At 44.2% G+C, this 12436-nt stretch overlaps 1 protein-coding gene and 1 long non-coding RNA gene across 5 annotated transcripts in view; one reads left to right on the top strand and one right to left on the bottom strand.

The window, feature by feature from the left end:
* KAZN (kazrin, periplakin interacting protein) overlaps window positions 1-12436 on the bottom strand; it is a 756723-nt gene that overhangs the window by 421660 nt on the left and 322627 nt on the right. The window lies entirely within an intron of this gene.
* Window positions 1-12436, top strand: part of LOC135976997 (uncharacterized) — a 39188-nt gene that overhangs the window by 17066 nt on the left and 9686 nt on the right. Inside the window, exon 2 of one of the 2 annotated variants that reach the window (XR_010594306.1) lies at window positions 4588-9466. The exons of the other annotated variant lie outside the window; for it this stretch is intronic. This is a non-coding gene — a long non-coding RNA (uncharacterized LOC135976997). The remainder of the gene's footprint in view (window positions 1-4587; window positions 9467-12436) is intronic. 2 annotated transcript variants of the gene reach the window in all.

Genomic DNA, 12436 nt, shown 5'->3' with positions numbered 1-12436 from the left:
GCAGAGCGGAGGGAGAGCATTTTGCTGGAGGGAATTTAATGCTCATTTGTTTTTAAAATGTTCACTGCACTCACGCTTCCTAGCTGGGTTTGGCTTTCATGTCTTCTTCGGTAGAGTTCATTTTTGTCTCTGACCTTTTAGTTGTTACCAACTGGCAGATTCCATTTGTGGTTTGAAATTACCCAAACATATTTCCGTCCTCATCTTAGAGTAGGGTGACCAGACAGCAAGTGTGAAAAATCGGGATGGTAATGGGGGGGTAATAGGAGCCTATAAGAAAAAGACCCCAAAATCAGGACATCTGGTCACCCTATCTTAGAGGAAGGTGTTTATTGTGGGTTGCAGGACTTCATCCTCTGTGCTTGCCTCTTTGGTCAGCTTCAAAGCTAACTTCCACCAGGCCACTTTTCTGGGCCTCTGCTTTGTGTGTGGGCGTTTGTTGTTTAACAGCAGCTGAGCAAAGTATTCAAGAAATCCTAAGACCTCTCAGAGCAGTATGTGGGTGGAAATCAGCTGAGTCAGTGACATCCCCAAATGCAGCCAGAGTCAAACACTCATATCTGGGCCTATGATAAGACAGACCAATACACGTGCAATGGCGGTGCAAGCCCTGCATTTACACAGGCAAGTGTGTACACAGATAGGTCTTTGCATGCACGAGTACCCATTTGCATGCTAGTCATGTGAAAATTGCATAGAGTTGAAGAGTTTGCAAAACCTCTCAAACTATTTTTTGTCTTTGCAAAGCTAATTTGAATTTCTCAACCTCTCCCAACAAAATTCAGATCCATTCTACCTACCCTCTGCTTCCCCTTCCACATACAAATGAAAACAATATATATTCATGTGATTTTAAAAAAAAACACGTAAGTGGTTTAGGAGCACAAGGGCTATTGATTTTTAATGGTACATACACTCCTAAATTACTTAGGTGCTTTTGAAAATCCCGTCCTATATTTCTAATTAAAAGGAAGCCTTTGCTACCTCTTAGCACCCGTTCCCATCCCCAAAAGACACACACACCAACCAGACTGGCACGAGGGGTCAAATACAACTTTACCTTATCTTCTAAAAACAGAGGGATAGCATCTAAAATGCGTAGATACCATAGTGAGAGAGCTATGGAAAACCCAACGGTCGACTGACGGGCAGACACAGCCTTAAGGGAGGTTTCAGTGGGGAGAAAGTAAAGAAGGCGATTAGAGGTTCTCCTTGCTTTTTTCCCCCCTTTGAAATGTTGTATTTCCTTGAGAACAATGATGACATATTGAGGTGGGTAAATCTTGGTGACGTCCATACATGCAGAATAAAGTTAATTTATTCTCTGGTTGGCAAAACATCATGGTTTATGTGACAGTTAATCTGTGCTAGGAAGTCAATTGATATAAAGTTTGACATCTACCCTAGAATTTGTGAAACACAGCAGCCCGTTAGATGGTTTTCATGACACCATACAGTATAAATACACTGATTTTTTCCCCCTTTAACTGTCTGTCTCTTCATAATATCTTTACTTGCAATTTCCCGCCCAACATTACTGATTGGTATATGTTGGTTGTAATTATCAGTTTAATATAACATTTCACTTTCTACTAAATTAGGAATCAAGAGCTTTGGGGTAAAATTTTGAAAAAGGGCCTTAATGATTTAGGAGCTTAAATCTCATTGACTTTCAGTAGGATTTAGGCTCCTAAATCCCTTCAGACCTTTTTGCAGATTTTACCCCATGCTCTATTTCTTGGCTATGGCATGGGCGTTATGATTATATGACCTTGGACAAGTCATTTGAACAGTACAAAATATGGCCAAAATTTTCTAAAGGCCCTACTGTTTTACAGGGGCCTGATCTGAGATCTCCTAATGGGCCCTGCGTTTCAGAGGGTGGACGTTCAGCACTTTCTGAAAATCCGGCCCCTCTAAGCGATCTCATGTTGGATACCCAAATATCAAATCACCCAAAATCAAATCCCTTTTGAAAATTTGGCTTCTGTGCTTCAGTTTTCTCACCTGTACAATGAACATTTTGGACTTCTGTAAAGTGCCTTGTGATCTTTGGATGTGAAGTGTTATATTAGCCAATATAATTATACACTGTGACTATAACAGATATAGATCTTCTGTGTGGATTCACAGTGGAAGCTTGCATAGAATCCTCAGTTCAAAAGCAAAAAACCCATCATTATCACTAGAACAGTAGAGCTAAATCTGGAAGATTTAAGACAAGAGCTCGATGACCTAAAATATGCATTTAGGTGGAAATATGCCTTTGCTTTTCAGCTTAAAAAAACTATTTGCCTTTTGGTGGAAACTAACATCTGAATCTCAACAGGAATTCCCCCCCCCCCACTCAAAACAAAACATTTATTAGTAAGAAGCAGTGAGGTTTTTGTGGTATAGCACTTAGAAAAAATAAGAGATTGCTACTAATATTTAGCATTGCTTAAGTACAGATAGAGAATCCTGTAAACAGAAGGCTTTTAAAATGATAGCAACTGTTCTCTAGTTAATATTAGGGGGGATTATTGTACCTGTACATGAAAGCCAATATACCAGGATCTTACAAAAGCCTCAAGTGGTAGATGAATATCTGCAAAATGCTTATCTCTGAAACTGCTTAGACTAGCTTCAGATATAATCTCTTATGCCAATGAGAGAGGAAAGGAAAGGAAAGTAATAGACAGGACACCTAATAAAAAGAGATGGAAGGTAACTTGTACAATAAGTAGTGAAGACCACACACACATTTTGAGTGGATTTGTCTTGCAAGGTTTTCCTTTCAGTTTAGGGAGGGAAAAATATGGCTTTTCCCTCTCCCTATCTAGGGCCTTATAACACCACAGTATCGGAGCAGTTCACCAATATTTAGGAATCTGTCCTCACAACACCCTTGAGAGGTAGGGTGAGGTATTTGACCTGCTAACATGTGAAAACGCCAGTCTCCCTTGTATTCACTAGCATCTCATATTAGTTACCTCATGTTAGCTAACATGAGGTAAAAACACCTTTTATTCCCTAGTGAAGACAAGGCTCAAGTGTTCAAAAACAATGAGTCAAAGTCCAAAAATTATGGCTTTGTCTTAAAAACCTTGAGGATTTTTTAAAACGTAATACATTTTGGGCACTTTTTGTTTGTTTTCACGTCTTTAGGTTTCACTTGGGCCCCATTTTCAAGTTTCTCTCCACAACCATGACGGCTAGAAACGTACTTTTTAATTTCAATGTAAGCTGAGATTCTCACCTGACACATGACTCCAGGAGCCAGAGCTGTAAGCAAAACATCAAATATCATGAGGCTATCAAAAAAATCATGAACGTTGGCAACCCTGCTATTGGCAAAGTGATGTACTACTCAGTGTGATTAAAGGTAACAGAATCTGACCCACAGTTAGAACATGGATTCCATGACTCCTAAAAGCCACCTGCCAACCAATGTACATACTATAGTCAACACAGTTCTCTCCAAGGTGTTTTGTTTTCTTTGTCTAGGTCCCTCTGTATCCTATCCCTACCCTCCATCATATCTACCACTCCTCCCAGTTTAGTGTCATCTGCCAACTTGCTGAGGGTGCAATCCAGGCCATCCTCCTGATCATTAATGAAGATATTGAACAAAACCGGCCCTAGGACCGACCCTTGGGGCACTCCGCTTGATACCGGCTAGACATGGACCCATTGATCACTACCCGACGATCTAGCCAGCTTTCTATCCGCCTTGTAGCATGAGGCTCTCTCTTCTAAAATCTGCCTTATAGACCATTCATCCAGCCCATACTTCTTTAACTTGCTGGCAAGAATACTGTGGGGGACCGTATCAAAAGCTTTGCAAAAGTCAAGGAATAACACATCCACTGCTTTCCCCTCATCCACAGAGCCAGTTATCTCCTCATAGAAGGCAATTAGGTTAGTCAGGCATTATCTTGTGCTCCCTCTGCTGGTGAACTGGCTGCTTCTGCAGAAGATGAGCAAAATTGCTGAATGGGTGGCATGAACTATGTCTATTTTAAAAAAATCATCAGCATCAGAGAGGTTGGTGTGTGTGTATCTTAATAGGTAAAGATTCACAGAAAATTCTATAGCGCATCTCCCATTAAATTATAAAAGTTTTAAAGTGTCATTTAGACAGTACTTTAATAAAGATAATCTGTTGAATGAGAAAAAATGGCTATTTCTCAAGGATAGTAATAATACTAATTTCCACCTATACTCTCAAAACAGTTTACAAATATTTAAGTTGTGAGGTAGGAAAATATTATTGAACCCATTTTACAGCAGGGTAAACTGAGGCACAGAGCGGTTAAATCATTCTCCTAAGGTTGCACAATGAGTCAGTGATAGAATTGGAAACAGTTCTGAGTCCCTGCTCTATACACTGTAACCACGTAACACACTTCCAGCATGTTGTAGTCATGAAAGCTGTGCAAATAACAGCAATACCAACACAAATTTGCTAAATTTTTTGCTGTGACCACATCTGTGGTTTTCACTGAAAAGTTAAAGCTGAATTTCACCTGGCTATAGTAATCACTCAATATTGCAGTGTATTTGTTAATCTTAACAGGTTACAGTACATATTTTTTATGTTTTCAGGGAAGAATATACGCATATATACAGTCCTGGAATTCTGGCTGTTTAAAGAACATGAATTTTTGCCATCCAATATCACTACCGGTGTCAGTGTCAAGATGCAAACTTAACAGCAACATCTATTTCCTGAGCAAATGCAAGAAAAAACCCCCATCATCCCCAGAGAACTCACCATCTATAACCCTCTGACCACTACATACAACTCCAAATCACCTTGAATGGTCTCTTGCAACATGTGTTAACTCCTTTTGCTCAACAGTCTGTTCCATCTTGTTTTTAGCTGTGACACTCTGATTACCTTTCCCAAACCTGAAGAAGAGCTATGTGTAAGCTCAAAGGCATGTCAATTTCACCAACACAAGTTGGTCAATAAAACATATGACCTCATCCACCTTGTCTGAGTAAATGAAAGGCTAATAAAAAAGATGAAGGTAAGAGGGATCAAAAAGAAAAATCAATAGGAACTTAGAGGAATATGTTTGACCACAACGTGATCAAATAATAACCAAGCACAGAAACACCACAAATGCATAACCGAGTTTGACAAAAAGCCAAGCACTGGAATGGGACTCAGGAGATAAAGGCTCAATTGCTGGCTTTGCCACAGAATTCTTACTAGGATTATGGAGACATTTTTAATAGCTCTGTGCCTCAGTTTCCCATCTGTAAAATGGGGATAATGATATTTCCCGTTTCTTACTCTCTGTTTGTCTTATTTATGTATATTGTAAGCCCTACAAGACAGGGAGTGTATTATTTTTTTAATTATTATTATTTATTAATATTTGTATTGCAATAGCACCTTGGATTCCTCGGTCATTGACCAGGACCACAGAACAAAAAGATGGCCCCCCGCCCCAAACAGCTTGCAAACAAAGTATAAGACAAGAGGCAAAAGGTGAATAGACAGACAGGCGGGGGAATACAAGGAAACAATAAGACAATATTGATCAGTGTGATGGGCAGTGGTGTCAGCACCCCACCTGCATACCTTTGGTTTCTCGTCTTTGTATTGTAGACCTCCTGGCTGGGATTTTCAAAGGAGTTCACGGGAATTAGATCCAGATTTTAAAAAGCATTCAGGTGGTGCCCCTCAGCACCTAAGTGGCTTAGGACCCTAAGGCCTTGGCTACACTTACCGGCAAGTTCGACGGCTGGAAATCGAACTTCTGGGTTCGACTTATCGCGTCTAGTCTGGACGCGATAAGTCGAACCCGGAAGTGCTCGCCGTCGACTGCGGTACTCCAGCTCGCCGAGAGGAGTACCGCGGAGTCGACGGGGGAGCCTGCCTGCCGAGTGTGGACCAAGGTAAGTTTGAACTAATTCGAAATAAGGTACTTCGAACTTCAGCTACGTTATTCACGTAGCTGAAGTTGCGTACCTTAGTTCGAATTAGGGGGGGTAGTGTAGACCAAGCCTAAGTCTCATTTTCCAAAATGACTTAGGCACTTAGGGCTCAGATCCCCAAAGGTATTTCACAATCCCTTGTGAAAAGTATTTCAGTGGAAGTTAGGAGCCCAAATACCTTTGAAGATCTGGGCTTTAGGAGCCCGACACTCAATGAAAGTCAATATGACTTATGCTCTTCAGTCAGTTAAGCATTGCAGAGTTAAGTGGAGCAATGCCCAAACACCTTCAAAAATCTAATCTTATCCATATGCCACTTGTTTGCAGTGATGTTAGAATCATAGACTATCAGGGTTGGGAGGGAGCTCAGGAGGTCATCTAGTCCAACCCCCTGCTCAAAGTGGGACCAATCCCCAGACAGATTTTTACCCCAATTCCCTAAATGACTATCCCTCTCCCAAAGTTGTAGGTGTGTTGGTCCCAAGGTACTAGAAGAGCTCTTTGTAGCTTGAAATCTTGTCTCTTTCACCAGCAGAAGATGGCCCAATAAAAGATACGAACTCACCCATATGCCACTGAAATTAAGTGGCAGTTGGGTGCCTAATTCCCTTAGGCTCATTTGAAAAGCCCAGGCTCTTGTAAAACTTCAGCAAACTTTGCTATGCCTGAGGACAGGTTGGGTAACGGTCAGTTTCCCCATGAATCTCAAACTGCAGCGACGTTGAGTCCCGTCTTTTCTCACACAGCGTTGCTCCCAGGAGAAGTGCTAATTAAAACAGGTTCATAAACTTGAGTGACGCTTTAGAGGCTGCACGTTTTTGAATAGACCACGACTTGATTCAACAATAGGAGACAAAAAGCTCTAAATGCACTTTTCATCAGAGATATTTTCCCCTCCTTGTGCTGCAGCTGACAGAACTCTCTTGGCTTTATTCATAGCAGGCAAGTCGTCTATGGGTTTTAAGTACTGGTTTTTTAAATTTTAGGTCAGTGACAAAAGTGCAAAAATGGCCTTCTGTGACTCAAGGAAGAGATCATCAGCCCTTGCTAAGGGCATCAAAAATGGAATAGGTGTGAGTCAGGGCAGTCAGTTGCCTACACGTGACTCAATCAGTAGATCATAAAAGAGTGGGGAGAAATGAAAGCCAAAAATAGTTTTATGGGAAAGAGGAAAAACTGCACTGGAAAGAAATTGTTAAAAAAAGAAGAAGGTTGTGAAGTCAGGGCCAGATTATTGTTATTATTTATAATATAGAAGCAGTTAATCACCCAAATTGAGATTGGGGCAGCACTGTACAGACAGGTAATTGGAGACAGTGCCTGCCTTGAGTAGCTTACAGACAAGGGGCTGGAGGGGAATAAGAGGCACAGAGATATTAAGGGATTTACCCAAAGTCACACAAGAGGTCAGGGGCTGAACCAGGAATAGAACCCACGGCAGCTCCTGACGCAATGCCTGATCTGGCTACAGAACCATGCTGCCGCTCCAAGTCTGGGGCTGCATTCCTTGCACACCCAAATCCTCTACGACTTCAGTGGGAATTTTGCTTGAGTAGCCAACTTGGGCAGAGGGACATTTTGGTTAAGACACTGGACCGGGACTAAGGAGACCTGAGTTCAATTCGCAGCTCTGCCACAGACTCCTGGTGTAACCCTGGGAAAGTCACTTAATCTCTCTGGGCCTCATTTCCCTGTAATAATGCTGCTTTACCTTGAGGTGCTCAGAATCTACAGTCTTGGGGGCTCTGTATGTACATTTAGTTGAAGAGCAGAATTAGACTCAAAGAAGGCAAAGACTATTTTAAGAGGAGTTTTAGGTTTACAGTTACCTTGACTGGGACAAACTAGCGCAGCAGATTTTTGAGCTTATTGCTGTATTCAGAAGAGAGACACAAGTTTTAAAGCATTTTGCTAACCACTAGGTCACAACTAAACAGGTGCTTCTTCCAACAAAAAAGAGATCTGCTGGGAGTTGATTTGCCGAAACGGATAAATGTAGCCGCTCGCCATAGAAGGGTAGGGGGGATGATTTTTCCTAATAAAACCTATTCAGTCCTGACACAGATTACATTCCTTTTGAAAGTAACAAGAGTGATAAAGTATCTTAGTATAAAATCAATAGCAAACAGTTTAGCACTCTCTGAAGTATTACGGCAGGGTTTCTCCTTTGAGCCTCCACACTGCCGAGATCAAATGAGGTGCTACCAGCTCACAGGGGGGTTTCACTCTCTTCCTGACACAGACTAGTTAAAAATTCATCTAAAACTGTCTTCCTACCCCCACTCACGCCCCAAGCACAATCAAAGTACCTAGGAACTACCACCCTGTATCTGAGGGGTAGTCCATCTAGCCCACTATTCTGTTTCCCCGCCCAGTGGTTAGTTCTAGCTGCTTCAGAAGAAGATGCAAGAGAAATCCTGCAGTGGACTGTTTTAGAATAACCTGTCCACAGCATCTTCCTAAGGCCCTCAGGTAGAGTTTGACATGCCCTGAAGCCTGAGGCTCTCTCTTCTAAAATGCAGTGTGTACTTACATATGCACATGTGTAAGCTTTCCTGATCCCTTCTAATATGCCCCAAAATAAAAACAAGATGACATTGCTGAACTCTCCCCCGTGGTCCCATCCGCCCACCTTAAAAAGTCTCCTGCATAGTTCAGAAAGCTGCTATATTCAGCAAGAAACTCTGAGCTGTCAACACTTTCTTATCAATCCTTGCACTGTTGGGGAAAGCTCAAGATAAATCCGACCAGCCGTGAGCTGCCACAGCAAGGCCTAGATTCAAACATCTGATTCCCTGGCTGCCGGTGCAAATAATCTACAGTCCTTAATTGATAGTGCTGACCATCAGCTGGAACATCTCCACAGTGAAGCTCCAGCCTCTATTAAAAGAAAAGGGCCTGGACTGTGATCTAGCTCCTCAGCTAACTCAGGTGGAAGAAAATAAGTTACTTTCTAAGGAAGCTGGAAGATGCTGAGAATCCAGGAGGAAATTTTAGTATGAGCAGCAGGGCTCAAGTCTGGGAGGGGTGAAAGTGTCAATCAGATGGTTATATTGCTAGTGAATTTCTTCTTCACGGTTATCTGAAGTTCTGACAATCCCACTGCATTGGGCCATGGGGGAAATGCCTTCAAATGAAAACCAATGGGGCCCAAGCCAGCTGATACTCTGGCACCATGAAGATCTTTGATCCGAGAGGCAACGTTACATGTGATAGTGTAGGAGGCAAGGAAGGTGTCTGAGATTGTCTGCAAGGGCAAGGACCATGCAAAGAGGCAAATAGTTTTACATACATCCACACATACAGCCTCTGATCCCCCTGCCGTGGGTCTTTGCCAAAGCAGGAGCAGAGATGGCAAACGACGTCTGATCCTGCCAGGATGGGGGATCTGGAATGATGGGTGTACGTTCATAATGCTGCTTTACTACAATCACAGCTTTCACTCAGGGGTCTCTCAGAACTGTGCAGCCATTCACGAACGAAGGCTCACACCATCCCGGCGGGATTGGCAAGCGTCTTCCTCCCCACTGTTCAGGTAGGTATTGGTAAAGGGAGGCGTATAGTGGGTAAGTGCCTTTTTTGTGGTCACGGGTTGAGCCAGTGGCAAAGCCAGGAATAGACTGTAGAGAGTCTGAGTCCTAGTCCCCTGTTCTAACCACCAGGTAAAACCGACACCATCAAGCTCTCCCTCCGGTCCACCCTCTTGTCCAGCAGACGCAAAGAAGTGGACTTGGCTCTGATTTTCAGAGGTCTCAAGCGCTTCAGCCTTCAGAAAATGAGCGTAACAGTTCTGTGGAGCTCCTGAGCGCCATGGAAATGACTCTCAGCTCGGCAGGAGTGAAGCTGCAGAGAAGGCACCTTTGCTGCATAGCAGAGGAGTCACCAGAGATCAGGAGTTCTCCTGGCTTCAGCCCCACTGTTTCCCTTCTATGGAGGTTAGGAGCATTGTGGAGTCAGTGTAAGCCTGAGGGATGCCTCGGCTAGGTTGGCATTTCAGTTAAACCCGAGTTTATAAGAGTCTGTAGTTACTGGGAGTCTCTTACAATCGATCATGTTTAAAGAGGATCATTTCCAATGCTACAACATCAGTTGAACTCACACAGTATTCTAGGCAGGCGCACCATGTGCTGATGCATTCCTGGGACAGGCTGGTGGGCAGAGATGCGGACTGAAATTAATACCCGTGGGATCTCTCTTGCACCTAATCATGAGTCACATAGAAACCTGGAAGCCAATTATTTCAGAGCTTGTATTCAAAGCTCTAATTGGCCCTGGTCCAGTTTGGAAAGTACTATATACTAGTTCCAAGGCTCTGTGTGTATTTGAGTGTGTGTTCGCACACGCTCCCTTCAAAAACCCTGTGGAAAGAGAAAGTTCGTTTCCTCTTAGTCCCTTTATAAATCAACGGATTAAGGAAATGAAAGAAAGACATTTAAAACAGCATATCTTATGCACTATATATTACATTCCCAGATAAGTGGTGGGTATTTTAATATGGTAGCTACAGCTTCTAGTGGATATGCTGACAAGAAAAAAAATGAGTCAATGCTATGGGTAAAGTTCCTGCATTAAAGTGTTTACAGCTTAGACTATGCAAACCTATTAAACAGTTCTTCAGCGTGATAGGAGGAAAGAAAACGATTCCCTGTCTCCTCTCCCCTCTGTGCTTAGTAGAGGATCATCAGCCTCTAGTAGTGGATCTGAGCATAGATACATATAGGCCATCTGCTCGGCAGTCTGCAGTTTACCTGGAGATCTATATTAGTAGGCAGGAAGTTAAACAGAAGAACACAGCAGCTCGGGTAAGGGATTTTACAGCACATCAGACTGCTTTGTGGTTTTTCCTAATTTCCTCTTCCTTCAGCACACTTCAGCGACTTGCACTGAGGGTGGAGAGTACTGCTCCCTAGGTTACCTAGCAGCTTGCTCTTAGTCGCATTTCTGCTACCTTCCTTTCTTCTGTGAATTGCACAAGCTTAGATCAGACGGGATATATGTTAGGGTTACCATACGTCCAGATTTTCCCGGACATGTCCGGATTTTTGGGACTCAAATCCCCGTCCGGGGGGAAATCCCCAAAAGCCGAACATGTCCGGGAAAATCCGGCGCTGCTGGGCCGGGGGCTGGCCCGGGGCCGGCGGTGCTGGGCGGCCAGGGGGTGCGCCGGGCCTCCGGGGGCCGGCGGTGCTGGGCGGGCCGGGGACCGGGGGTGCTGGGCGGGCCGGGGGTGCTCGGCCGAGGGCCCGGGGGCCGGCAGTGCTGGGCGGGCCGGGGGTGGTCGGCCGGGGGCCGGGGCCGGCACCCCAGGGCCCGAGCCGACCCAGGCTGGAGCTGCCGGGGGGGCCAGCCTGGGCCGCGCCTCCTCCCCCCACACCCCCTTTACCTGCTTCAGGCTTCCCGCGAATCAAATGTTCGCGGGAAGCAGGGGAGGGGGTGGAGACTTTGGGGAAGGGGTGGAGTTGGGGCGGGGGGCGGGGCCGGGGCCCCGTGGAGTGTCCTCCATTTGGAGGCACAAAATATGGTAACCCTAATATATGTGGGAACAGAAGGAGTATTGTAAGTTATACCTTGGTATGTAGGTGTTGAAAACGTGGGAGAGATCAGTATTATTTCTTATTACTATTATCTGTACCTCAGTTTATCTGTCTGATATTATTTTGACTACATAGAGTTAAATCAAAACCAGCGGTTCGGAAGAACAAAGAGGAAATAAAACAATGGCCAGAGAATAGACACCTCTGGGTTAGTAACTTCAAGGGAGTTAAGAGAACAATGGCTCGGCCATTAATTGTGGGAGCTGCTATTTCCATCACTATCACCATGGCAAATTCCAAAGGGATGTGGCCTCCTTGCAGATTGAGCTCCATCCTGATCAATCTCTGCTAGGCCCTTAAGGTGGCCTGGCTGGAGGCCAGTCAGCAGGCTCTGAGGGGACTTTGTGACACGAAACTTGCCCTGAAGCTGCACATTTATAGAACCATGATTCTACCAATTCCATTGTACAGCGGTGAAACATGGGCACTAAGAAGGTTTAAAAACACCAAACTGATGTTTTCAATTCTCATTGTCAGCTGCTCCATATTAAGGGGCAGGACACAATCAGAAATGAGGATATTCAAAGCCAAACCCAGCTTCAACCTCCATCAGCACCTCAGTTTTGCCACCTTGCGTGGCACGGACATGTTATCAGAATAGGAGATGCTATTTCCAGGTGTCAGCCAAAGTTACACAGTTAGTTTGCCAAGGCTGCGGGCCTAAAATCTAAAGGACACTAAACAGGTAAAAAACGTTCTCTTTACAGAAGCCGGGGGCTGTTCGCAGGCAGCAGGCCAACTGAGATGCAGGCCCTGAGGGATGGGTCTGAGGCAGCTAGGCTTGCCCAAGCTTTGGGGGAAAATAAATGCATTAGGTAAAACCCAGGTGTGTAGGCCTTGTGCTGTTTTAACCCTTTTCTCTGAGTGCTATGTACCTTTGGGGGAATAAACAATGTTTGTACTGAAGAGGC

The sequence above is a fragment of the Chrysemys picta genome, chromosome 21, assembly GCF_011386835.1.
Source record: "Chrysemys picta bellii isolate R12L10 chromosome 21, ASM1138683v2, whole genome shotgun sequence".
In the NCBI taxonomy this organism is placed as follows: Eukaryota; Metazoa; Chordata; order Testudines; family Emydidae; genus Chrysemys; species Chrysemys picta.
The sequence above is the reverse complement of the archived record's forward strand: the minus strand, read 5'-3'. Positions and strand labels throughout refer to the sequence as shown.